At 48.9% G+C, this 26349-nt stretch overlaps 1 protein-coding gene across 1 annotated transcript in view; it reads left to right on the forward strand.

Moving 5' to 3' along the window:
* The window catches only part of LOC126539990 (fucolectin-1-like), a 209765-nt gene that overhangs the window by 57686 nt on the left and 125730 nt on the right, over window positions 1–26349 (forward strand). The window lies entirely within an intron of this gene.

Raw genomic sequence — 26349 nt, forward strand, 5'->3', positions numbered from 1 at the left:
GTCGGGATCGGTTGTTTGGGGCCCTGTTGCTGATGGTAGGTGAAGACAAGCGCGGATAGAATAAAACGTCCCGTTTTAGTAAGGGTGAGCCGTTTAAGCAGAGAGCATTGTAGGGCTTCAATGAGTTCGGCAAGGGTGTGTGAACTCCCAGTGGGTTGAAGAGTTCAGTGCTGGTGTAATGCGGGAGGCCAAGTGCTTGCTTGTAGACCCCTCGTATGAGGGTGTCGAGCTTCTTTTGTTCAGCAAGGTATCAGTTGAGGTACGCAGAAACGTAGCTAATGTGACATATGACAAAGGACTGCACGAGGCGGAGAAGGCTTACTTCTTTGAGTACCCCTCGTCGGTTAGAGATACGTTTAAGAAGGCGTAGGGTGCCTTGAGATTGGGCAGAGATCTTGTTGAGAGCCAAGGCATTGGAGCCGTTGGTAGAGATGGTGAGACCAAGGACTCGGATATTAGAGCGTGTGGGATAAAACTGCCATCTTGAAGGCGTAGGGTGATGGTGTCACAGGTTGGTGGTCAGACTGGTGTTTGGGAGGGCAACCCCGCTGAATAGGCTTGTACGAAAGAAGTTCCGATTTAGCCGGCGAGCAGCGCAGTCCTGGTCCATGGAGATAGGCTGCAACCGTGTCAATCGCCGTTTGGAGGGCAGACTCCACTTGACAACCACAGCCTCAGTACGCCCAGATGGTGATGTCGTCGGCGTAGATAGTACGGTTGATATTGTCGACTCGTTATAGTAGCTGGGCAAGGTCAATCATGTCTAAGTTAACGAGCATGAGAGAGATAACTGAACCTTGCGGGGTGCATTTGCTGCCATGGGGAAGCTGGTCTGATCGTAAATCCCCGGCCGAGAGAGTGGCCGTGCGATTGCAAAGGAAGTCACGGATGTAATTGTAGGCTCGCTCTCCCAGGTGGAGGTGGGAGACCTGGTCAAGGAAAACTGCATGGGAAAGGCTGTCAAAGGCTCGAGTGAGGTCGAGTCCGAGGATGGCTTTGATGTTACGGGAGCGGTCGTTTAGCACTTGATGTTTGAGCTACAACACAGCGTCTTGAGTAGAAAGGTAAGTGCGAATTCCAATTATGGGGTGGAGATAGAGAGAGTTGTCTTCGAGGGGAACGTTGATGGCCGCTAAAAAGGCGTGTTCGATCACTTTTCCTACGCATAAAGTGAGGGAGATGGCCCTTAGGCTGTTGGGGCTAGATGGTCTGCGAGGCTTTGGGATTAGGATAACATTAGCCGTTTTCCAGGCAGCTGGGAGGGCGCCATTGCGCCAGCAATAGTTGATCTAGTCAGTCAGATGGGACACGGACTCGTCATCGAGATTGCGAAGGGTTTTGTTAGTGACCCCGTCTGGGCCTGGAGTAGAAAGACCGTTAAGCTTGTACTTTAGATACGCCTAAATCGGTGTCTAGTGTAGGGTTGGGATTACCGATGTAATTGCTGTGAGGACAGACTTGTCCCCTGGAGATATATCTGGTGCAGAGGTAGTCAAGCACCAGTTGTGGACTTTGCTTAAGGGTCTCCGTATAAAGGAGTTTCTACAGCTGATCCTGTTGGTTGGTGCGGGTGGTCGTATTGTCAAGATGTTTGAGGAGTTTCCACGAGGATGGGCGATGAACTTATCCATTCAACATGTTACACAGCTCAGTCCATTGTTCCCGGCTAAGGGCATGGCAATGCTCCTGATTGGCTGTACTGAATTGAGAGATCTTACTTCTTTTTTTTTTATTTACGTTACCCCTAAGGGCCCTCACGCGAAGGTATTACATTGGGGGGGGGGGGGGGGGGGGCAAAAACATGAAATATACACAAGAAATAAAAGTACATCAAATAAACACACACCCAAGGAACATAAAATAAATAAATATGAAGAAGAGTTATATGCACTTAGTCATGAAAACACAAGAACATTTTACATAATATGTTAATATGTGCATATAACAATAAGCAATAAATTATCTGCTAGCACTGACCGTTTTCTTGCTACAAAGTTTGGAAAGATGGTAAGTTAACTTCAGTGGCTATGCGTGATGGTAAGTTATTCCATTCTATTATTGTGCGAGGAATAAATGATTTTGTGTAGAGCGATTTGCGGCACATTGTGCGTTTTACTTTGTTAGCGTGGTCACGGCGCGGGAAAACTGCAGGGGGTGGTGAAAAGAAGTCATCGTGAAGCGTGGAATGGTGATAAAGTTTAGGAAATAAGCTTAGGCGAGCAAACTGGCGTCATTGTGATAGTAATTCCAACTCGGCACGTTGTTTTAACGATGTGACGCTGGTGAAGCGTGAATACTTGGAAAAGATGAAGCGAACAGCCCGATTTTGCAGAGATTCAATGTTGTTGATTATGTATGGTTGATCGGGATCCCATATGGCAGAAGCATATTCAATTTTTGTGCGGATCAGCGTGATATAAGCAAGTTTTTTTAAGTGTGATGGTGCGTACTTCAGGTTAAGCTTAAGAAGACGGAGTGCTCGGTTAACTGATGCTAAGACGGTGTTAATATGGTAATGCCAAGTTAAGTCAGACTCAAGATGAAGGCCAAGATACTTGTAAGTTGGCGCAACTTCTACTCTAGCATTTCTACTCTACAGTGCTACAGTTCTACTCTAGCATGAGGCGACGGTTGAGGCGCTACCCCTTCCATCGAGCTAGGATGGAGGCCTTAGCTTCCAGAAAATGGGCGAGGCGGCAATGCATGCGTTCAACTGGGGCCTCTGCAGTTACCACCCGAGTGGCCGCTTGAACGTCAGTGCGTAATGCTTGCATCCAGGTGTGAATGTCAGCAACACCTTCTGCTGAGGTAGCACCAATGCGCATCTTACAAAAAACATCCCAGTCGGTAATGGTGAATTCTTTAGTGGGGGCAGGGGCGGCAGCGAGTTGGGGTAAAGATATAATGATCGCTGCCCAGGTCTTGCTGGGTATTGGTCCAATGTGCATTGTTCATATGTTTGATGAATGTGAGGTCGGGGGTAGAGTCCCAGGTAGTGGAGGTACCGGGGCGTGTGGGGAAGGAGGGATCCGTGATAAGCGTGAGGCCTAAGTCGTGGTAATCTTGCCAGAGGTTGCGAGCTGCAGCTTCCGTGCGAACGTTGCCCCAGCGTGTATGGGCGAGGTTGATATCGCCGCCGATGAGTAGGGGGGGGGGGGGGAGTTCCAGCTACGTGAAGAGCCTCCTTAAAGAGGGTGAGGACGCGACACTTTGCTTTGTCCTTGGGGCTATTGTAAATGTCCAGAAGGAAGATACATTCTTCCCGTTTACGATTGGGAAATAATTCAAGGAACAGATGTTCGATGTGAGGACTATGGAGGTCATGTTGAATAACAGGGATACTATGCTGTACTAGGGTGGAGACCCGGCGAAGAGGGTGGGGGGGGGGGGGGTATGGAAGGTTTGATAACCGGGGAGCGTGGTGGAGCGTTATTGGTTTCTTTAAGTAGGATAGCATCCGAGCGGCGGGTATGCTGTCGTAGGTATTGATAGAGTACCGGTTGTTTCTGGTGGAAACCTCGGCAGTTCCACTGCCAAATGAGGGTGTCTTGATTAGTATGAGCCATGATGGGAGATGGTGGATGTCCCCATCGGCGTCCCGGAAGGGTCTCAGACGAGGCCGGCATGACTGGGAGGCGTGGGAATATGAGTGTACAGGTTGGTCACTCGCTGGACCATACCAATGAAGGCATGCTGGATGCAGTCCAGTGCATGTTGGAAAGTGATACTAGTTGTTTGAAGTGAAATGAGCATGTCTTTAACTTCAGAGCGGACCTGGCCCGTGGCTACATCTTGCAGGGCTCTCTTTTTGGGGGCGGCAGTCGGGGGGGCCTTCTGACTTGGGGCAGGGGCTTTCTGGGCGATAGGTGCAGGGGCTGGTGTTCAGGATTGTTTGAGCTCTCTAACCTCCTGCGTCAGTTTACTTAGGAGATCACGTAGGATGGTGTTCTCGAGCTTAAGCTGAGCAATTTCTGGGTTATCTGGCGAAATAGGAGGGGAAGTGGCTTGTGTGTTGGTGATGTTACGACCCTCTCGCGAGGTGCCCTCGAGGGCCTCTGCGAAGCTCACCTTGTTGTTGGTAGATGTGATGCGTGAAGCCGATACAGACCGGGATCTTGAGCGTTGCCTGGATCGAGATGTAGTTCGGAGCGGGAACGGTTCCCCCTTGACGCTGTGCGGGAGCGTGGCCTGGTTCTGGAGTTGAGGGTGGAGGGGCCGGCTTGTTTATAGGTGGCTTGGCTGGTTGCTCGTTGTTCCCTGATACGCTTGCGGATGACGTACGAGGTTTTATAACGAGTGGCACAGCTTTTGTCCCTGGTGAGATGGGAACCACCACCGAGGGAGCACTTAGAGTTACAGTTCTGGTCGGCTTGGAGGGGGGGGGGGGGGTTGCGGACACCACAGCCTCCGCATCGCATCTTGTTATTTGGGTAGGGGCAAACGTCCATACGGTGTCTGAGGCGGCCGCACTAGAAACAAATGTCAATTTGCTTCCGATATAGCAAACATGGGAGTAACATGGCGCCGTAGCGGACCTGATAAGGCACATCCAGTGCGTCAAAAGCGATGATCACTGTTGTAGTAGAGGCGATGCGCTTGGCTACAAAGGCTGTCGGGTTTAGGGCAGTGACAACTTTGTTGTGGATCTGCTGGGGGGTCTACGTGAGTGGGATACCACGAATGACCCCCTTCGTCGTGTGCTCAGCCGCGGTTTCATAGGCATTCACCTCGTGGGTGACGCCGTTCACCTGGATAGAGCGGATGCGAGCGTACCGGTCTGCATGTTCCGGGTGAGTTGTTCTGATGACAACGATGTTTTGTTGCGTATTCGGGCCGACAGTGTCTTCTAAGCTTTCTTCTTCCGCGAGTTTGGCTGCTTGGAGAACGACTGCGGTGACCACGGGACTGCCGGTCTTGGCTATATGAAGGGCGCCCTTGGACCGGGTGACAGCCTTGATATCCTCTGTCGGAAGCGGTGGCCTTCAAAACTTGAGCTTTACCGCCTTCCTCGCCTGAAAGCGGGGCCGGTTACTTGGGACTTGAGATGATTGATCGGTCGGAGTCTAATTGTCCGTGCTGCGTTTTAAGCGGCGGGACCGGGCAGTGAGCCAGCCAGACTGGGCGGGCACTTCTTCCGGCGAAATATCCTGGCCTGCGACCTGGATATTGTAAGCGCTATTAACGTACTTCATTTTCATTTGTACATAGCCATCATCATCTTCCCTGTTCTTCGACTTCTTCGCGCATGAGCTGGGGCGTTGCCTTTCTTGAAATAAACAGCGCTGGACAGCTTGGTCGGTCTCGGTATTATAAAGTGGTGGAGGTGCGGGGTGGAGGTACAAGACCTAAGCCGTCCACCTGCGCCCCAACCCCCACCTTCGACTTACGCGAGGTCGTAAAGCAAGAGTTGACAGCAATGACGACACCCACGACGCATCTTGCTCCGGTAGCGTGCCCCACACCTACATACGCGGATGTTGTTTCGCTACCCACACCTTCCGTGACCTCCGTGCCTACTGACGTACGTGCCTATGACCATTTGGCTTCAATAGGAACCAGAGTACTTGCTGCGCCATCCTACCCTCCGTGGCGTCCACCTCGTCCTGTTTGTTTTTACTGCGGTATACGCGACCATAAATCTCGCTTCTGCGGCCGTGGCCAGCAGTATGAAAGACGAGGCTATGCAGAGCACGAGAGAGACCGTTCTCGCCGACCAGACGCCTACTATCCCGCATCGTACTCGTTCCCTCAGCACCGTTCTCTGTCTGCTCCAGCTACTCCCAATCTGCCTCATAGTTCCCGTTCGGCCAGACGTCGTTCTCCATCGCCTTACCGGCGCTCAACATCACCGCTTCGCCCCACTTCCCATCTTGTCGACCAGCACTCGGAAAACTAACTGCTGCAGTTTTTGGAGGGAAAACTGCTTCTCATCGGTTTTCAAAAATTCCTCCTGTTCGCCCGGCCAACATGCTTTCTGTGACTGTCGAAGGTGTTCCCGCGTCAGCTCTCATCGATACCGGTGCCGCCGTATCTGTTCTTCGTAGTGATCTGTGTTCCCGGCTCCGGAAAGTCAAAACGCCTTATCTTGGACATATTTTGCGTGGTGATAATAATGCATTCGTTCACCCCGACGGACAGTGTACTGCTTGTGTTCTCATCGACGGCATACGCCACCATATTGAGTTTCTCATCCTTCCAATATGTATCCATGAACTTGTACTGGGTTGGGACTTCCCACATTCTGCTTCAGCCGTCATTCCATGTAGAGAGGAAGTTGTCCATATCACGGATACTGCGCTTGCACCTGTTACGGACTCTTCACTTTCATACGTGAACTTGGCCATCGCTGCAGACTGCGTGGTCACGAAGATTTTGTAGCCGTAACATCTAGTCAGATCGCCGACGGAGACGCGCTAGTCGCCCCTTCTTCCCGCTGTAGTTCTCGCGGAATTCTCATTGCCACCTGTCTCGTCCGGTTTTCACGTGGCCGCTCCCTTCTGTCTATTTGCAATACGACCCCAGATCCAGTGATGCTGCCCAAAGGGATGACTGTGGCAACTATTGCTGACACTCAGCCTATCTCTATAGTTACGCTTTGCCCTTCCTCATCGACAGCACCAACCTCAGGTTTGCGTTCTTCTTTCCCTCCTCCAGCCGTTCTTGGTTCTGTCCTAACAGCCGCGCAGACCGAAGCCTTACTGGTGGTCTTGGCAAAGCACAAAGCGTGTTTCGATAGCTGTTCCCCTGTGTTGAGCCATACTCGTGCGGCTACACACCGCATCGAAACAGATGGTTCCGCTATAATACGACGACGCCCCTATCGTGTATCGCCGTCTGAACGCAAGATGATTGAACAAAAGGTTGCTGACATGCTTGCGTGCAATGTAATACGACCTTCGTCTAGCCCATTGGCTTCACCCGTGGTTGCGGTAAAGAAAAATGATGCCTCCGTTCGCTTTTGCGTGGATTATCGAGCGCTCAATAAGATCACACGCAAGGACGTATATCCAATACCTCGAATTGACGACGCTTTGGACACACTACAAGGGACGGAGTATTTCTCCAGCATTGATCTTCGATCAAGATATTGGAAAATTTCGATGAAGGAGACTGACAAAGAAAAGACCGCATTCGCTACACCAGAGGGACTTTATGAATTTAACGTGATGCCTTTTGGCCTTTGTAACGCTCCTGCCACATTTGAGCGCACGATAGACACCGTACTTCGTGGTTTAAAATGGAAGACCGGCCTTTGTTACCTGGACGATATTGTCATCTTTTCGACTGACTTCAGCCAACATCTTCATTGATTAGACGAAGTTCTCAAGTGCCTTGCAAATTCTCGTCTCCAGATCAATACAAAAATGCAAATTTGCAAGCAAGAGCATAAATGTATTAGGATACGCCGTCTCAAAAGATGGCATCCAGCCAGACCCCGAAAAGATCAGTGCTGTTTGTCAGTTTCCTAGCCCCCAGCAACAGAAAGATCTACGCCGTTTCCTCGGCATGGCGTCATATTTTCGTCGATTTGTACGCAACTTCGCTGCAATAGCAGCTCCTCTACACAAGCTACTGGTTACCGGTGCATCTTTCTCATGGACTAGCGCTTGCGAGTCGGCTTTTCAAGCTCTTAACCGACATCTTACTTCCGGACCACTGCTTCGCCACTTCGATAATCGAGTCCCCACCATACTCCATACCGACACAAGCGCACAAGGTATTGGCGCAGTACTTCTGCAACGTAATGCAGCCCCTAAAGAGCAAGTCATAGCATATGCCAGCCGAACACCTTCTCCAGCTGAGCGGAACTGCACCATTACAGAGCAAGAGTGCCTTGCTATCGTTTGGTCGATTCAGAAATTTTGCCCATACCTATACGGGGGCAACTTCACCATCGTCACCGACCATCATGCTCTGTATTGGCCGTCATCAATGAAAAACATGTCAGGACGCTTAGGACGCTGGATACTCCGCTTGCAGGAATATGACTTTGCAATAACGTACAAGTCTGGAAAAAGTCATCATGATGCAGACGCATTGTCTCGCTGCCCACTCTCGCTCTCTCCGGGTAACACGCCGTCGTATTCCGCACCACGTCGTTCCGATGCTACGCCTGCCTCACACCAGCTCTCGATAACGCCCCTGGACCAAGTTACGCTTTCATCACGGTCTGATTTCGTGTCGCTTCAGCGGGCCGACTCCTACTGTCGAGCTCTCATGGATCGCCTTAGTGGGTTCGCCGAACCACCCAACAGCCGCTTGCGACGCCAACTTCGACAATTCCGCCTTCAAGGTGGCGTGCTACACCGCTACGTTTACCACCCAACAGGTCACCGGTGGGTCCCAGTTCTGCCTCCGTGCCTGCGCCTGCGAGTATTAGAGGCGCTTCACGACGACGTATCGGCTGGCCACTTAGGCTTCCACAAGACTTGCGACCGCATCAAGACTCTGTGCTTCTTGCCTGGCCCATCCACAACGGTGGCCAAATACATTGCCTCTTGTGCGTCACGTCAGCACCGCAAACGCTCGACATCCCCTCCTGCCGGTTTATTACAACCTCTCTCTTGACCGGACGCACCTTTTTGAGCTTGTTGGTATTGATTTGTATGGTCCCTTGCCGTTGACACCCTCCGGTCACCGTTGGATTGTGACCTCGGTTGACCAGTTAACAAGATATGCCGAGACTGCCCCTCTGCGATACGGTACCTCTTCCGAGGTCGCCGACTTTTTCTTGCGCTCCATCGTCTTGCGCCACGGGGCTCCTCGCGTTCTTCTCAGTGACCGTGGCAAGGCGTTCATCTCCCAAGTTCTCGAGGAAGTTCTTCGGGCCGCTAATACCGTCCACAAATCTACTTCCGCCTATCATCCGCAAACCAACGGCCTTACTGAGCGCTTACACCGTACGCTGTCCGACATGGTTTCCATGTACATCCGTCCTGACCACACTGACTGGGATAAAATTCTTCCTTTTGTGACATTCGCATATAATACCGCTATTCAACGACTACCGGCTACAGCCCTTTCTTCCTTGCATATTGACGATCTCCTTCCACCATATTCGACAGAGAATTCTTTTTAGCACCTTCTTCGCCTAACGCATCGCTTCCAGAAGATTTTTCTGCCCGAATTGCACATTGCCGTCAAATCGCCCGGGAAAGCACAGAAGCTACCCAAGCTGAGCGCAAACGTCACTGCCACAACAAACGCCGTGACGTGCGTTTTCACCCTTTAGAAAAAGTCCTGCTTTGGACTCTAGTCCGCACTCCAGGCCTCTGTGAGAAGTTCCTTCAACGCTACATTGGCCCATACACCGTTGTGCAGCAAACATCTGCAGTGAACTATCTCGTGCATCCAGTACACTCCGTCACTGACAGGCGCCGCAGGAATGCCGAAATTGTTTATGTCTCGCGGATGAAGTCCTTTACTCCCCGTTTAGATAACCTGTAATCTGCGGCCAGGCTGGCCGATTCCATGACGGGGGGAAGTTAGTGCAAGTGCTATCAACGTATATTGTTTTGATTTGTACGTAGCCATCATCATCTTCCCTGTTCTTCGACTTCTTTGCGCATGAGCTGGGGCGTTGCTTGTCTTGAAATAAACAGCGCTGGACAACTTAATCCGTCTCGGTACTATAATATCCATAGCGAAGACAGAGGTGCATGCTGACACTGGTGGAAGATGTAAACGGCGCGCGCCGAGGCGCCCCACTCCTCCGCGCCGCAGCTGGTGCAGTCGGAGGCCGACCGACCGGCCAGCCCGGCTTAGCGCGGCGGCGACGTGGCGGGTGGACAAAAGGTGCGGTTCCCAGGAAAATGGAGACACCCACCTGAAAACGAGGTGTCCACAGAGTCCGGAGAACTTGACAAATCGTTTGGTGTGAAAACTTCAAGTAGCTAATCAAAGAAAACAAATCTGCGAATACATTTGAGAAAGCCAGAGCCGACAGCAGCGTTCCTGTAGAAGCAGTTCAATCATTAAAGTATCTGGGAGACACCTCCTGCCATAAACTTCCTGGCGTTTACAGGTCAGTGACGTCATATCATCCGCAAATGAAACACTTGGAGTTTTGCGGCGTCATCTACATAACGCACCTAAACACTTAAAATTGTTAGCTTATAAAACTCTCGTCAGAACAAAATTGGAATATGCTCCGCCAATTTTGAACCTGCGACAAGCTTATATTTAAGATGTCGATGAGTCGCTTCAAAACCGTGCTACTAGATTTATTCGTCCTTTCTTTTCTTATGACGTGAGCGTGTCATCATTAAAAGCAGAATCTAATTTAGCCCTTCTCTCATGTCGCCGCCTTATCGCCAGTCTTTCTTCATTCCATAAACTTTTTCATAGTGCGATGGGTATCCCGGCATATATTGTTCCCCCAACGTGCGTATCTGCCCGCACTGGTCAACCTCTTCAAGTCACGCGCCCACGCGCAGGCACCGTTACCTTTTCTACGTAATTTTTTTCCTCTTACAGCTGCTGACTGGAATGGCCTTCCGGACGACATCGCTGCCATTCCTTGTCCATCCACCTTCATAGAAAGCGTCACTAATCACCTTTCACCATGGATTAACACATAGCTTTTGCTTATTTCTGTGTAACCCACCCCTTATGTAATACCCCGTCACGGGTTCTTTAAGGAATAAAAATGAAATGACATATTCAGCAAGTCAAAAGCCGGCGTATTGCGAGGACATTCGCTCGGCTGCCGAACAATGCTCGGACGTCATCATGCGAAGACGGAGAGGTCTCTCGTCTAGAGTCATCATCGCCGTCGGAACTTACACAAATTGTCCGTCGGGAAATCGAAGCAATTGCTCCACCTCCTTCCAACACCGGCCACGACTACTTTCACGTGCCTGCCGTTTCCCTGCTCCAGTCCATTGTGCGGGACCAACTCGGCAACTTGAGTTTAACCGTCTGCACGGTTGCTCATTGTCGGACACATCACCTTCGCCCTAGGTCGACACCTCGCCCAAGATCGCCGCCCCAGGACAACGATCTTATTCTCGGTCCCGGAATCTGGTTGAATGGCAGCCGGCATATGATAGGCCAAATTTTATTGCGAAGCAATACTACTTTAGGTCGCACTTCAGCCCGTTCCGTGGCGAGGCGGTGGTAGGCACCATTGACCTTTAGCGTCACGTCACACCAGCTGTGTAAAAACGGGGCCCCATCTTACGCCGTCGCGAGGCGAGGCGGTAGCCACCAACGGCGTCCTACCTCCCGCTCCTCTCACCAGGGGCGCGGCGCGGCGCCCGAGTCATCCTCGCGTGTCGCGACATCAGCAGCGGCCTCCTCGCAGCCGCCGACGTTCGGCGGGTGTCGAGCATCGAGAACGTCGTCATGCGCTACTTGGACCTCTCGTCCTTCAGCTCGATACGGGCGTTCGGCAATGGCGTGCTCAAGTCCGAGGTGCACCTGGACGTGCTGGTGCTTAGATGATTCACTGTAAGCCTTAACACTAGCATAACCCAAGGCTACCACAAGCCATACTACCAGCTGATCCGAGAATAACACACTATTGCTTCGCAATCACCAGGCTTAACCAAGCTAAGCCACGGCCGTTTTTTTTAACTGCCGCCGTATCGGGTACGTCGTGCATCATTGCAACAACCTTATCCTTAACCCGGCATGACGCTGCTAGCCGCACCGACATCTATCGCCGATTCCAGCCCACTGAGCCATACAGCAGTGATAGCTATCGCCGCATCCAGCCTTTTCCGCCGTACAATGTCGATGCACAGCCGCTCCCCGTCGCCCTGAGGTCACCAGTCGCGTTCGCCACCAGCGTGTCGTCCGTCGTCGCCTTCGCCTCTATGACGACGCCCGACACCGCCGCACAACCTACAACAGGTAAACTAAGAGATGCAGTTCTAAGAGGTGATGCTACATCTTCAACTTCCACTTCAAGTCCTCTCCTAGTATTGCCGACAAGGCGAAGCTTGATCAACGTTGGCGGCTTAACTGTTCCCGCATTCGTCGGTACTGGGGCACAAATCCTCGTGATGACTACTCAACTTCGTCGTCACCTCAAGAAAGTGCTTACTCCCGCCGCTACTGGTATTATTCATGTTCTGATCGACGAAGTCCCGCGGTCAGCGGAAGGTGCACAGATCGTATCACCATTGCTGTTCCCTATACGCGTATATCTTTTTTGTTTACTGTCATCGAGCAATGCCCCAACGACGTCATTCTCGGGCTGAATTTCTTGTCGTTGCACGCCGCTCTCATTCACTGTGCAACTGGGGTCCTTTAACTTGAGCCTCCTCAACTTGCTGATGTTCCACCTTCATCTTACTCCTTCTGATCTACCAATTACGTTAGGCTGTCAACGCAAGCCGCCACGTGTGTTTCCTTAACGACGGCATCACCAGTCCCCGACGGCTACTTGATGCATGCGACATCGCGGCATTATATGTTGAAAATTGTTGGCACTTTTTCACAACCAGCCCGGCCAATCCAGTCCCCGACGAAATTACCAAGATGATTGCCCCTGACTTTCCGACCTGTCAAGCCACGGAACTCGATGACCTTCGATGACAACCCTCTGGGTCAAACGTCTCTCGTAAGACATGTAATATATACGGGAGATGCTATTCCAATCAGACGGCGACCATATGATGTCTCATTCCCAACGCGAAGTCATACGACACAAGGTGGCTAATATGACTTAGAAGGGTTTGTGTGCGAGCTAGTTGTTGCGGGTCATGTTCGTACTTCCGCCACTTTATACGCCATTTCGCCATCATAGCCCGACGGCTAACCAACCTTCTAAAGAAGGACGCCCCTTTCTCGTGGGGCCACGACCAAGCGGGTGCATTTTCGACGCTGACCAACCGCCTATATTGGCTCACTTCGACCAGCCGCGACTACGGAAGTTCACACAGACACTAGTGGGCATGGAATCCGCGTAGTCCACGCTACGCACTAGCACACGGATTAACGGGACTACTCGATCACAAAACGCGAGTGCCTTGCGGTGGCTTCGGCCGTCGCGAAAGTTAGTCCATAGTCCATTGTCCATTTACTCCATTATTCGGCCGCGCATTCTCGGTTCTTACCGACCACCACGCTCTTTGTTGGCTGTGCCCGCTAAGGACACAACTGGTCGCCAACACAGCTGGGCTCTCAGGCAAGAGGAATATACATTTGAGTGAAGTTCTAAATCTCACAAATGGTATGACAATGCCGATTGTCTTTCGCGCCATCCGGTGCACCCTGCTAGCCTCGCTGAAGATGACAATGATACCAGTGCGCTCGCCATATTTGATTTACGGGACATCGACACCGAACAACGTCAGGATGAATCCCTAAAGCTCACCTTTCAGCAACTCTCTTGCGCACGCTCCGAGCCTTCTCTACGTCAGTATGTCTACGCAAAGATTTATTCCGTCGCAACATGAAATCTGACAAGCCGTAATTTCTGCTACTTGTTGCTCGGCACCTGCGTACCACAATTCTTCAACAACTACATGATGATCCAACTGCCTCACACCTCGGCACCTCACGCGCGTATAACCGCGTGCGACGGCGTTTTTTTTTCCTAGCTTGTATTGTTTTGTGCGCCGATACGTTGCTGCCTATGGGCGCTGTCAAGGGCGCAAATGTTCTGCTGTTCTACAGGCTGGCCTGTTTAAACCTGTCGACATTCCATCGGAGCCCTTCTTTCGCGTCGGCCTTGGCTTGCTCAGACCTTTCGGTACGTCCGTATCCGCCAGCGAATGGATTGCCGTCGCAACTGACTATACAGCCAGACATGCCATCACGCACATCAGGTCTAGTAGCTGCGCTGCAGACGTTGCAGACTTTCTGCTCAATGACGTCATTCTTCGACGTGGGGCTCCGCTCCGCCATCTTGTGGATCGTGACCGCTGTTTCCTAGCAAAGGCCATTGACGCACTTCTTCGTAGCTGCTCTACTGAACATCACCACAGACCAACGGTCTTACCGAGCGCCTCAACTGGACTATCACGGATATGCTGTCCATGTACGTCTCTAGTGATCACCGCGATTTGGACGCCACCCTACCCTACGCAACTTTTCCTTACAACTGGTCCCGGCATGACACCGTCGGCTATTTGCCGTTGTTTCTCCTGTACGGCCGCAACCCTGCGTTGTCCTTCAAAAAGATCTTTCCTGTTGATCCCCCTGTACCAACCGCATATGCTCAAGCCGTCATCTGTCGAGCCAGAATGGTTCGCCAGGTTGCTCATACTGGGCTATTTGCTTCGCAGGCCTCTCAAAAAGAGCGCTATGATGACCGGCACCGGGAAGTCGAGTACCCTTTTGAACCTCTGGTCCTACTGTTCCCTCGTAACATAGCTCTTCCAGTGCTCTTCCCTCGTACCATAGGACCCTACAACGTTCTCGATAAGCTGAACGACGTTAACTACCTAATCACTCCGCTCCCATATCGCCATTCTGCTTCTTTTACGTCTACTACGATGCTCCCTGCTTCACCAGCAGTCCTGGGTGATTTTTGAAGGCGGCGTTACGGCGCTCAGTCCCCCAGGAGGCGCGTTACGACGCATCGCGTATGGGCATGCCGTTAAAGGTCCGCTTCGCACTGCGAAGAGAAAGAAGACGGGCCATGCCGCCTGAGATGCTGTCAGCCATTTTGTGGTAGCAGCCTGTAAATATAGTAATGTATGCTTTCGTTTCTTCCCCTTGAACTCCTGATTCCCTGCGACAATATAACAACACGTGTCACTGTGATAGGTGTATATGTGCCTTAAAGATGCACAGAACAATTCAGAGCCGCGTATCCTATGTACTGGGGTATATTGCTCCACATATTAATTGTAAAGGCGGTAGAATTTCTAATTCGCAAATAAATAGCGGGCAATACTGATGAATTTTAATTCTCCAGAAATAATGAGAGGGTAGCAGTCATCGTAATAAAAGTAAATACGAGATACACAATAAAGGTAGTGCAAGCCTACGCTCCGACTTGCAGCATCTATGGCAGAAAAAAAAAATATTTTCATGAGATATTGAAGTAGCAATGAAAAAAGGGAAAACTCAGTATACTGTGGTCAGAGGGGATTATAATGCAACGTGACAAAAAAATCTGAATGGGAAAAAGAAAATTCTACACTACGACACCGATTCTAGGAATTTTAAAGCAGATATCTTGGCAGAATTCGCCCAAAGAAATTGCGAATTACGAATACCTTTCTTAGGAACGCAGTCATAGCAACTAGACAGGGAAATTTCATAACCGTTAAACAAGAAATTAAATAGATTTCATATTCTCGGCTAATTCCACGATCGTGCAGGATGTAGAAGTAGTAGGTAGCGCAAATTACAATGATCATAGTTCAGTGAGGTCTAGGACTGCTCTAATTTTCAAGAGCGGAAGAGGAAATTAGTCTAGAATAAACAATCAAACTTAAATGTCGTAAGGGTAGAAGCTTGTGTGAGCAGGCTGCTGGTCGACAACAAATATGCGCCTTTAAAACAGGAAGATTAAGAGAGTTAATGAACAAAACCGTAACTAGGCTGATATTAAAAGCAGCAATTGAGGGATATAAGGCAACAAATAAACGAGGACGCTCTACTCAGTTTAAAAAAAAAATTAAATTATGGGGTTTTACGTGCCAAAACCACTTTCTGATTATGAGGCACGCCGTAGTGGAGGACTCCGGAAGTTTCGACCACCTGGGGTTCTTTAACGTGCACCTAAATCTAAGTACACGGGTCTTTTCGCATTTCGCCCCCATCGAAATGCGGCCGCCGTGGCCGGGATTCGATCCCGCGACCTCGTGCTCAGCAGCCCAACACCATAGCCACTGAGCAACCACGGCGGGTATTCTTTACTCAGTTACAATGCAACAACAATACAATATTGACACGTGTACTTATATTTATCGGGCGACCACGTTTCGCCGCCTAACAAACCTTATCGCACAGCGCAGGACGCGCCTTCATGTATCCGAAGTTTCTGGAAAGTTATCGATGCTTCTATCCGCTTTCTGTTGTCGCCGAACCTTGGTTTATCTGATTTCATCGGGTGACGCGAACGGTGTAGAATTTTGCGGAAGGCACGCCGGTCCCAACGATTAGGCTGGAACATTAGATGACTACTGTATAAAAGCCCACGCGCTACACCGGCTGATCACATTTTCGACGATCGCCGACCGTGTTCGCCGCTTTCGTTGTGCTATAAGTGCAGCCTGTTTTTGTGGGCACAGGTTCGCCCAATGAAAGTTAGTTTTGTCCTTCGCAGTATTGGTACTCTGTTATTCAACGTCACCACCACGTGACAATATGTTACGTTACAATAAAGCAACAACAAATCATAAAAGTGTTTATCTCAAGAGATCCGGTAAAATTCGCTGGCCTTTCAAAGCTGTAAAAAAGAAGAGAGTAAGCGCTATTCAAAAGTAAACATGAGAGAGACTGAGGATGCCGGAAAATATGGCTGCAGCAATAAATCAGTGTGAACTTGGCAAGGGACAGGACAAGATGTATGAAGTGAAAGATAAGTGCGCCAATGTCATCAGAAATTTTGATGCTGTAGCAAAGGAAGCAGAAAAATTTTAACTGAAGTTCAACAAGGCTTGTTCTTGGGTTAGTTGGTGCGGTTTACTCATGATGGCAAATCCTTTAGCGCAATTCAAAAAGACAGGGGCGTGACAGAATTTCAGTACCTTCTTAGCGCTGTCCTGTATCTCTGTCACGTCTCTGTCATTTGGAATTGCGCTAAAGGCTTTGTCATAATGAGAATTTTAACTGGCTTGCACAAGACCTAGAGCCGTCATGCAACCTTCATTACAGGTAGTCAAAAACTAGATACAGAGGTTCTTTTTTTATCTAGAGAATAAGATAAAAGCCTTTAGCAAGACATGTTCCGTTGGACAGCAGCAATATAAGAAAGAATAACAGTCGATTTATTCAAAGATGGAAGAGATATTATGCTGAAATGATTGCGGCACTTTGTACGCAACGCCTCACGACTTCAAGTGTACCACGGAGCTAAGGGAATGTCAATATTATACTCATCTATAGGTATGGAGACAGTAAAGAATTGAAGAATTGTAGGCCCATTAGCTTGTTTTCAGCATTGCATAAAATATTCACCAACGTAGTTGCCCATAAATTCAGAGACACGTTTGACTTCAATCGACCAAGAGAACACGCCGGCTTCAAGAAGGAAATATCCTACAATGGATCACGTCTACATCATCTCAGGTAAATAAGAAATCAGCCGTACACAATTTGAATTTAATTAATTTTCTTTGAACAAATATACAAGGAAGGAGCAGGCACAGAGATGTATTGGAATGAGTAGCTTGACGGGTTGGCTGCGCCTTTACACAGCAGCAGGAATTTACAAACACTTTTCACACAAATGACTGTTTCTACACACATGTAGATAGATGTATTTCACAGGCAAACATAAGCATTTTGCTCAATACAAAGGAAAGCTTCATACAATGAGAACAAGAAAATAAATGAAATAAATACAGCATAACTCGCAGAAACTGATTTCACATTATTTTTTCTGGACAACTCTTACACTTCTACAGATTTGCTGGCAAGACTATTTAGCAAAGCTGGAAGGGCAAAAGTGATCGATCGTTTTCGCACGGTTGTTTCGGGGAGCGAAATGTGGGGGCGACGCGTAGTGTGAGCGGCGATATTTTCTCTTATTTCTTAAATCTCGCTTTGAAATTGTGATTCCTTTTGTGGCCGAGCAGTATGACAGGAGTAATCGATAATTATAATAATCAGTCGTATTTATAACGTTATATTGTTTAGAGTTACGGCGTGTCAAAATCATATGCTACGTTTGCAATTATCCACACAATTTTTTTTTTAAATTACGAACAGTCGGTTTAGATTTGTTTGTCTTGTTGTGACCCATACTAGGTGTGCATAGGTTAACTGAAAAAGGGCTAACGCGTTATTTAGTAGTAGTTTTATACGTTGAGAGATGATATGTCTGCATTTTTTAGCATACCTGCAGTTCTCCACAATTTTTTTATTTTACTTTCGCGGACATTGTCATCCTAAGATAAAGTACTTGAAAAATATGCGCCCCTCACTTTCCTGCATTCTACTATTTCAATGACATTATCACCGAGTGTAATCATTGGCAAGTGTACAACCTTATTTTTCGGTCTGAAGAGTATTGCTTTTGTTTTTGAGGCATCAATAAGGAACTGCACTTTGTCCATTCTAATACCAGCGGCATTATTTCATCAGATATTCTTTGTATATCGTACGATATTTTACCGGTTTTAACAGCCTTGCAAATCGATGTGACATGTTGATTTAAAGTAAGAGAGCGTACGTCATTAACGTAAACGCAAAAGAAATGTGGCCCCAATATTCTGCACTGAGGATCTCCCATCTTTATGGATTTACTATTTGAAGAAAATGCACATGCTTAAATGCATTGCTTACGATGCCTCAAGTAAGAAGCTAGGAAGTCATGCGCAGTGCCCCCTACACCATATGACTACAATTTATCAAGTAGTATATCGGCTGCAAGGAAGAAAAAACTTGCGGTAAATCTACGTGTACTGCCAAATGGTAAATTATGGTTTACGAATTTTTTTAACATTATTTGCTTTTGCCTCGAACAATGCTGACGAAATTCATGCTGAAAGTTATGCAGTAATGACTGTTTATAAAGATAGTTAGACAATCTTGCATACATGAGCATTTCTATTGCTTTGGAAAAGACAGGCAAAACCGATATCGGTCTGTACTTTAAACCACTTTTGTCATCACCTCAAAAATTGAAGTTACTTCTGTAATTTGCGTTCTTTAAGTACATCAGTGGAGAGAATAAGGTTGAAAATGTGGGTTAATGGACGCGTTATCTTGTGCACGTTGTACTTTAGTGGTCCTAGTGCAGGTTGTCTACGTCACAAAGGCTGCTGTTTTTAATGTTTTTATACTCGATACCACCTACTGAGCGTCTGTTGGGTAAAAAAATATGGTATTTGAGCTTGTACAGTGTCTTTATATTGTTTTGTTGTGATGTGTTTCGTTATTTGTGAATTGGTTAATGAAATATTGTTAAACAGATTAGCTAAAACAGAACCCGCAACATGATTGTTACCGTAACATATTGATTCAATTTCATTGCATTCTGGGCTACGCCCGAGCACAGTATTTTTTCCCAGGTGAGGCCTCTATGCCTGATGTCATGCGAATGTAGCGTAGAGTAATGCACAGACTTTGCTTTCCATAGCAATTTCACAACGTTCTTTCCGAACCGCTTAAATTCATCAAGTACATTTAAGTCTTCGGTTTGAAGGACGGGAGCATAAAGTTGTTCTTTGGACTTATTTTACTCGTATATATTCTTGCTTACACAAAGCTTCCGTATTCTGCTTGACCACTAAGCAATATTTGTCGAAATATTTGCGTTATAAGCATTCTAAATACAATTATAAATTCATCATATGCCTGATCAGAACATCTGCTGCTATATATGTGCTCCCATGTACTAACCCGCAGTGCTTCTTTAAATCATGTCAAGTTTGTGTCCGAAATGTCCTAATAAACGCGCTCATATTTTTCTTTTTTTACTATGAACACTCGAAGACAAAACCAGGTAAATGGGTACTCATATCACAAGCTATGCTGTAAGTGGTACTTTGTTCAAGCATGGTATTCGTTATGAATAAATCTAACGAAGCCTCTGATGTGTCCCTGATTCTCGTTGCGCCTGTAAGAACAATATCGAAAGCGCACATACTAACAATCAATAACAAAGTAATTTGCTTGGAATCGCGTTGAAGTAAATTAATATTAATACCAGCTTCAAGTTTGAGATTCTGCTCAGTTGAAAAACATAATAAGCGTTCAAAAATAAAATAAAGAAATTGTCAGAATTGCTAGCCGGCTGCCTATTCAAGGCAACAATTATGATGCCATTCATTCGAACCGTTACAGCTTTATAGTCATTCAAGACGCCTTTACACTCTTTTGCAAAGCGACAATCGATGCACTTTCGCGTAGGGATAGATACACCGCCCTCCTCGCCTTTTGTTGTTTCGTGTCACGATTAGATGAACTTAGGCCGGTGGTGCATGCATTTCCGAGTCCTTTTCATACCAGGTTTCTGTTAATATTAAAACGGAGAAGGGAAAGTTCACGCTGTGAAAGAAAGTTCTAAGTCATCAATTTTTGATTTTGCAGACCGTAAATTGAGAGCGGGAAAATACAAAGCAGAATTCCATGGTTGTACTTATTCAGAAAACTCAGACAACCATATGGGATCGCAAGCAACGCTACTACATTAACTATTGCAACCGCTTGCCTTTCTTGTCAACACTCGTTCGGTCAACAGCGGCCTTCCACATAACAGGTTTTTACCGTTGGCATGCAAGACAAAACATTATTTGTTCGCCGCCGCCCACGTTTTTATTCAGCGTAGTAGTTCTCGGTTCTGTTTCGTTATATTAACGCGACAGCGTTAAGGAGCTCGTGTCGCAGAAAAGCCGGTGCCGTCGGTGTCGGCGTCCGCGGCGTTGGCCGTGAGCGAAAAATCCCGGCAGGCAATTCATAAATAAAAACAACTTGCAACATGGGCTGCGTGGGAATCGAATCAGGGTCTCCGGAGTGTGAGGCGGAGACGCTACCACTCAGCCACCAGTTCTTTTTTTTTTTCTTTATTGCCTGGCTGTGGTACATAGTTTCACAAGAGGCAACGCTCACCAATACGAATACAAAAGTAGAATATACATTTTCTCTATGTGCACATATTACAAAGCATTGTGCTGGCTCAGTCTAATCAAAATTCGCGCAATGCTACCAACGGTTCTACTCTTGGGAGCCACTCCGGTGGTTCCGCTGCCGCTTTATGGATAGCGACAAACCAGTGCATGTTTTCCCTGAAATACATACGTGCAGGCTGCGCATCTTTATCGACATGGTAGCCTGCCATTCTCGCGCGCCAAATACAATGGAGGCCCAAGAGCATAAATAAATCAAAAGGCACCCCATCCTCATTATCTATGTTTAAGTAGCGGATGCCATATGGGTCCAATGGAAATTCTTTCTTTAGTGTCCTCTGCAAAACATCCCAGAAGAACACGCCTTCCCAACAGTTTAAGAAAACATGATCTATTGTCTCTGGCTGCTTGCAAATTAAACAGTGCGTTCCCCACGGTAAATATACCCCTTTTCTCTCCAAAAACTTCTTAACTGGTAACGTTCCCGTGTGTAATTTGAAAAAGAAGGTTTTGGTTCCTGGCGGGACCTGCTTTTTCTTTACTCTCTTTAAAACATCGCTGCTTGGGCCTCCACCGTACAAGGACCTGTACAATGGCACTGGGAAAAGAACGTCGCACAAAGCACAATACAGTTTCTTTTTGTTCACACCGGACAGGTAATCATTCGAGAAGCGCACTGAAAGAAATCGGACACTCGATACAACTTCTTTGTAAAACCCTCGAATACCTCCCGAAAGCTCTTCGGTTGAAACCACATACTCTGGCAGCCGTCTACTCAGCCTCATTTGACATACCGTGCGCAAGAAAGGGTCGGTTGCGTCCCTAAAGAACAAGAACCGGTTTACCAACTGCCGTACAAAGAGATGGCCCAATCCCAGCCCCCCGTCTTTTACCCGCCGGAACAAGTTGGTCCGGCTGCAGCGCTCCCATTCCGACGCCCAGACAAAGACGGCGAAAATCCTGTGTAGCTTCTGAACATTTGACCGTGAACAGTGCAATACTTGCATTACGTACCAAAGCTTGCTGATAAAGAAAAGGTTACAAACGTTGGCTCTGGCAAAAATAGAGAGATTAGTGCCTTTCCACTTCTCAGCACTCTCCCGTGTGTCTTTGACCTGCCCTTTCCAGTACTGCTCGCTATCGCGATAGGCATCTAGCGGGACGCCCAAGTACTTGCCTAGGGTCGTCACCCAATGCACGTTGGCAAAATGATCCGGCTTTGTTGGCCACGATCCATGCCAGAGCCCGAGGCACTTCGACCAGTTAACTCCACTACCAGTGACATGGCTAAATTTACGGACACATTTGACAGCCTCAATTATGCTCCCCTGATCCTCCGCAAAAACAGCGACATCACCTGCATAAGCCAGCAGCTTCACTTCAACTGCTTGAAGCTTAAATCCCGTAATTCTATTGTTTTCAATCAATCTCATACACAGGGTTTCAATGTAGATACAAAACAACAGAGGGCTGAGGGGGCAGCCCTGACGCACAGAATGTTGCAGCCTAATGGGAGCTCCCAAACTCTTATTCACGATCAATCTGGTCGTGCAGTTACGGTACGGAAGGGCGACCCCCTCGCATATTACAGATCCGAGATTGGCATAGTCTAAAACGGCAAACAAGATTTCATGAGCGACGCAATCAAAAGCCTTCTCGAGGTCAATCTGTAAGATGGCAATCCGACTATTACAATCATCACAGCACTCAAGTACACTGCGCGCTTTGTGAATATTAGTAACAATAGTCCGGCCTTTAATCCCACATGTCTGGTGAGGCCCGACGATGTCCTGTATCACTGACTGCAATCTTCGTACCAATGTCTTCATAAAGATTTTATACTCGATACTGGTGAGTGCTATGGGACGATACGCCGTAACAGATCTTAATTTCACTGCATCATCAGTTTTAGGAATGAGTACTGTGTGTGACGACCCATAAGACGGAGGCAATGTTTTCCATTTGTAAGCTTCGTTAAAGATTACATTCAATACAGGGCTAATTTCGTGCTTAAATTCTTTATAAAAACCGGCGCTAAAGCCATCTGGCCCAGGCGATTTTCCAGGGTTTAAGTTGTCTATGGCCTGTTCAACTTCGGATTCTGTTATCTCTAGTTCCAATCTTTGTTTTCTTTCGTCGTCCAGTCGGGGTATAGCACGCAAGAACTCATTCCCAAATGTGGTAGCGTCTACTTTGTGGTGCGAGAATAGCGCCTGGTAATGCTCATGAAAAGCTGCTTTGATGTCGTCTGTGTCTGTTGATAGGATCCCGCGCCATTCTATTCCGTCTATGTGGTTCCTCTCAGCGCGTGCTTTTTCTAACCCTAGCGCTCGTTTCGAAGGCGCTTCACCTGCAGCTGTGTCTTCAGCCCTTGCCCTCACCAGGGCTCCCCGATAGCGTTGCTCTACAAGTTGCTCTAACTGTTGTTTCACTTTTTTTATGTCTTCTATCCATTTGCCCGGTGCCTGAGATTCCGGCCTGAGCAGTTGATGAAGAAGCGTCTTTAACTCAGTCTCTTTCTATTTCTCTGCGAAACGAATACAGGTGGCCCTCTCGATTGCCTTTATTTTTAGGGTTTCATTACTCAGCTCCCACTGTTGCCATACGTGAAGGTTATTACTGGGGTCTATTTTCCTTATTTCTTCTCTTACTGCTCGGTTAAACGGTTCATCCTGAAGAAGCTTGTCATTTAATTTCCACGTTTCCCATGAGAAAGCGTTACCTCGCTTTGGAATTCCTATGCAGCATTGAACCAAGCAATGGTCTGAAAAAGACACTGGCACTACCTTGTAACTGTTGCACTGCGGAACGATGTCAACGGTCGCATAAATTCGGTCGAGCCGTGCGTGACTAGAGCCCTCAAACCGTGTGTACTTCACAGCACGCGCTCCTTCGAGGCACTCTGCCACATCCACAAGGTCCCAGTTCTCTACAATTCGCGACAATACTTCCGTGCTTTTGTCTCTAAACCCACGAACGCTTGTTTTATCACGCGCACTGAGGACACAGTTGAAATCGCCCATTCCTATGAGCTTTCTTCCCTTGCATAGACGCTCTTCAATGTGGTGAAAAAACTCAGCCCTTTCATCCACCTTATTGGGCGCGTACAAGCATAGATACGCCACTCGTTGTTGTTGTACGAAAAATCGACGACAACACATCGGCCCGACACACACGAATAAATTGCATGCACCTCTAGCCCCGGCAACTTCTTAACAAAAAGGACACAGCCAGCGGATTTGTCCACCGCATGACTGACTACGGCAGAAAACCTAGACGTGAAACGCCGCACCATAACGCCGGTCTCTTCTTCACCGTCGACTTTCGTCTCCTGCACGGCTAGCACATCAATGTCGTGCTCCGTTATAAGCCGGTACAGCTGGCCTTGCTTTCTTTTCCCTGCCAGTCCTCGAACATTTAGAGTAGCGACTTTCAACGGACACGTTGGAGCCATTTTAACAATAGGAGAAGAGACCGGCAATATGGTGCTTACCTCTCGCGTCTAGCACGAGGCTAGACGCCGCCATCGCCGCCAGTGCGGTCCGGCGGAAGAACATGAGCGTGTCCTAGGGACTTCGAATTTCCGGCACGCTTGTCCACCGGAACGTTAGGGCGCGGCCGCAACGATGAACGGCGGCTTTGAGGCGCCTTTGCCGGGGGCTCCTCGGCTCCAGGCGTCGCCGTCTGGTCACCGTCGGCGCTGGTTTGGGCGTGGGAACGCTTCGCCGCAGCGGAGACGCTGGTCGGCGTGCGGGCACCACTCTTGTCCGGTTGCAGCTCGTTCGGACCCTTTGGCTCGACGAACTTGGCCCCATCCTTTCCGGTTGTCTCGTTTGACCTAGGCAAGTCATCCGCTGATTGTTGGCTCGCTGAACCATCCCCAGTGAGGGCGTCGCCGCCGGTAGACGCTGACGAGTCGAGTGGCCCCGTCTGCTTGCCCGCCTCGTCCGTTCCCCTCGCTGCATCCTCGGCTTCAACGACGTCCATGAGTTCCGCGACCTCGTAGGTCTTTCCCAGCCCGGTAGCCGACGCGTAGATACGGACGCAGTCAGCGTCCGCGTGTCCGTAGCGTCTGCACTTCGAGCACCTGGGCACCTTGCAGTCGCGGCGAACATGGCCCGTGCCATGGCAGCGCAGGCACTGCATCGGCCGCCCGGGTACCACCACAAGGGCCAACTCACCGGCGACTCGAACCTGGTGGGGCAGGTCGTCCGCCTTCATTCCCGGCTTGAGCTTGAGCAGCACGGTTCTCGTGGTCGAGCCCTTCTCTCTCATGCCTTGGACGCGGCAACGCTCGCGCGTCACCTCGGTTACGTTCCCGAACGCCGCAAAAGCAGTCCGGATGTCTTCATCTTGCACCCCGTGGAGCATCCAATGCAGGCGCAGTTTAAGCTGCTGGTCCTCAGGGTCAATGACAATGCAGCGGCGGCCTTTAACTTGCAGCTCCTTGAAAGCAGCCAGTTTCCTTGTGGCTTCGGCGCTGTTGAACGTCACCGCCCACACATGGTTGATCTGGTACGCTCCCAACGCCACGACCTCGGGGAGCACACCAGCATTGGCGAGGGCGTCTCGGAAATCTTCGACCCTGTAGGGCCTCACCCGCACGTCGCCGTGCAAGAACAAGGTGTTTAAAACAACACGACCGGTGGGCAAAGTAGGCAGCACGATCTCATAGTCCTTTTCGTCTTCGACGCTGCTCCTGTTTCCGCGGCCGGCAAGGGCCGCAAACGCCGCTCCAGCGGAGCTCATGATCCTGCGTCCGTTCGCTAGCGCGACGGGAAGTAGAATCCAGCCACGAGTTCGATGCTTCAAAGCGGTACAAAAGCGCCTCTAGTGAATGCGGTGTTGTCTTAGAAACGTGCCGTAGAAAGTTATACTGCGGTGTATATCGGGAATTATGAGCATATAACTTAAAGAAGTTGCAGTTACACGAGTAGCGAAGTACGTTTCCGCTACATTTCTTCTGCATTTTCCGCACACGCAGAGCCATCTTGCGGCAAACACAGAAGACCCCCTCCTCTCAATGTACGGCGCTGCCCCGACAGGTGGCGCGCCACGCGCGCATTTGGGCTGTGCAGGGACCGGAGCGAGGCGCGCCGCGGCCCCGACTCCCTCTCTTCGGACGACGCTTCGCCGTGCTCCCTCACGGGTTGCAGAATCAAGCGTCTTTCCTTTCTTTAGATCACTATCTATATATCTCTCTGCCCGTGCCGATCACGACCTTTGGCTGGCGTAGATCTTTTCCCCCTCCTAGACACCGAGTTCTTTGGTTCGTTCCGCTTGCTCAGGCGCACGTTTCGTTGCCGCGCCGAACGCTGCGTTGCTCGACGCTCACCGCGTGATTCGTGGGTGCAAAGTCCGATGCGGGGCACCTCGTAAGTGATCGCTGCCCCGTAGCATATTGTCTTACACACCTTGGCGGGTCGACGGGAACGCTGTCACGTTTCACTCTTGAAGACGAAGCTTAAGCGTCCTCGAATTTTTTACAAGGATTGAAGCACGATAATTCCGGACGTTTCTTAGCATTTCATATTTATCTACTACATCTCCCTCTGTGTTTGACCAACCTCTCAAACAACCTTCCTGTATGGATTTAGGATATTATGGAAGGGCTTTTGTTAAGCACGATTGTTGTTGAAAATGCTCAAGA

Source organism: Dermacentor andersoni, chromosome 2 (assembly GCF_023375885.2).
Source record: "Dermacentor andersoni chromosome 2, qqDerAnde1_hic_scaffold, whole genome shotgun sequence".
In the NCBI taxonomy this organism is placed as follows: Eukaryota; Metazoa; Arthropoda; class Arachnida; order Ixodida; family Ixodidae; genus Dermacentor; species Dermacentor andersoni.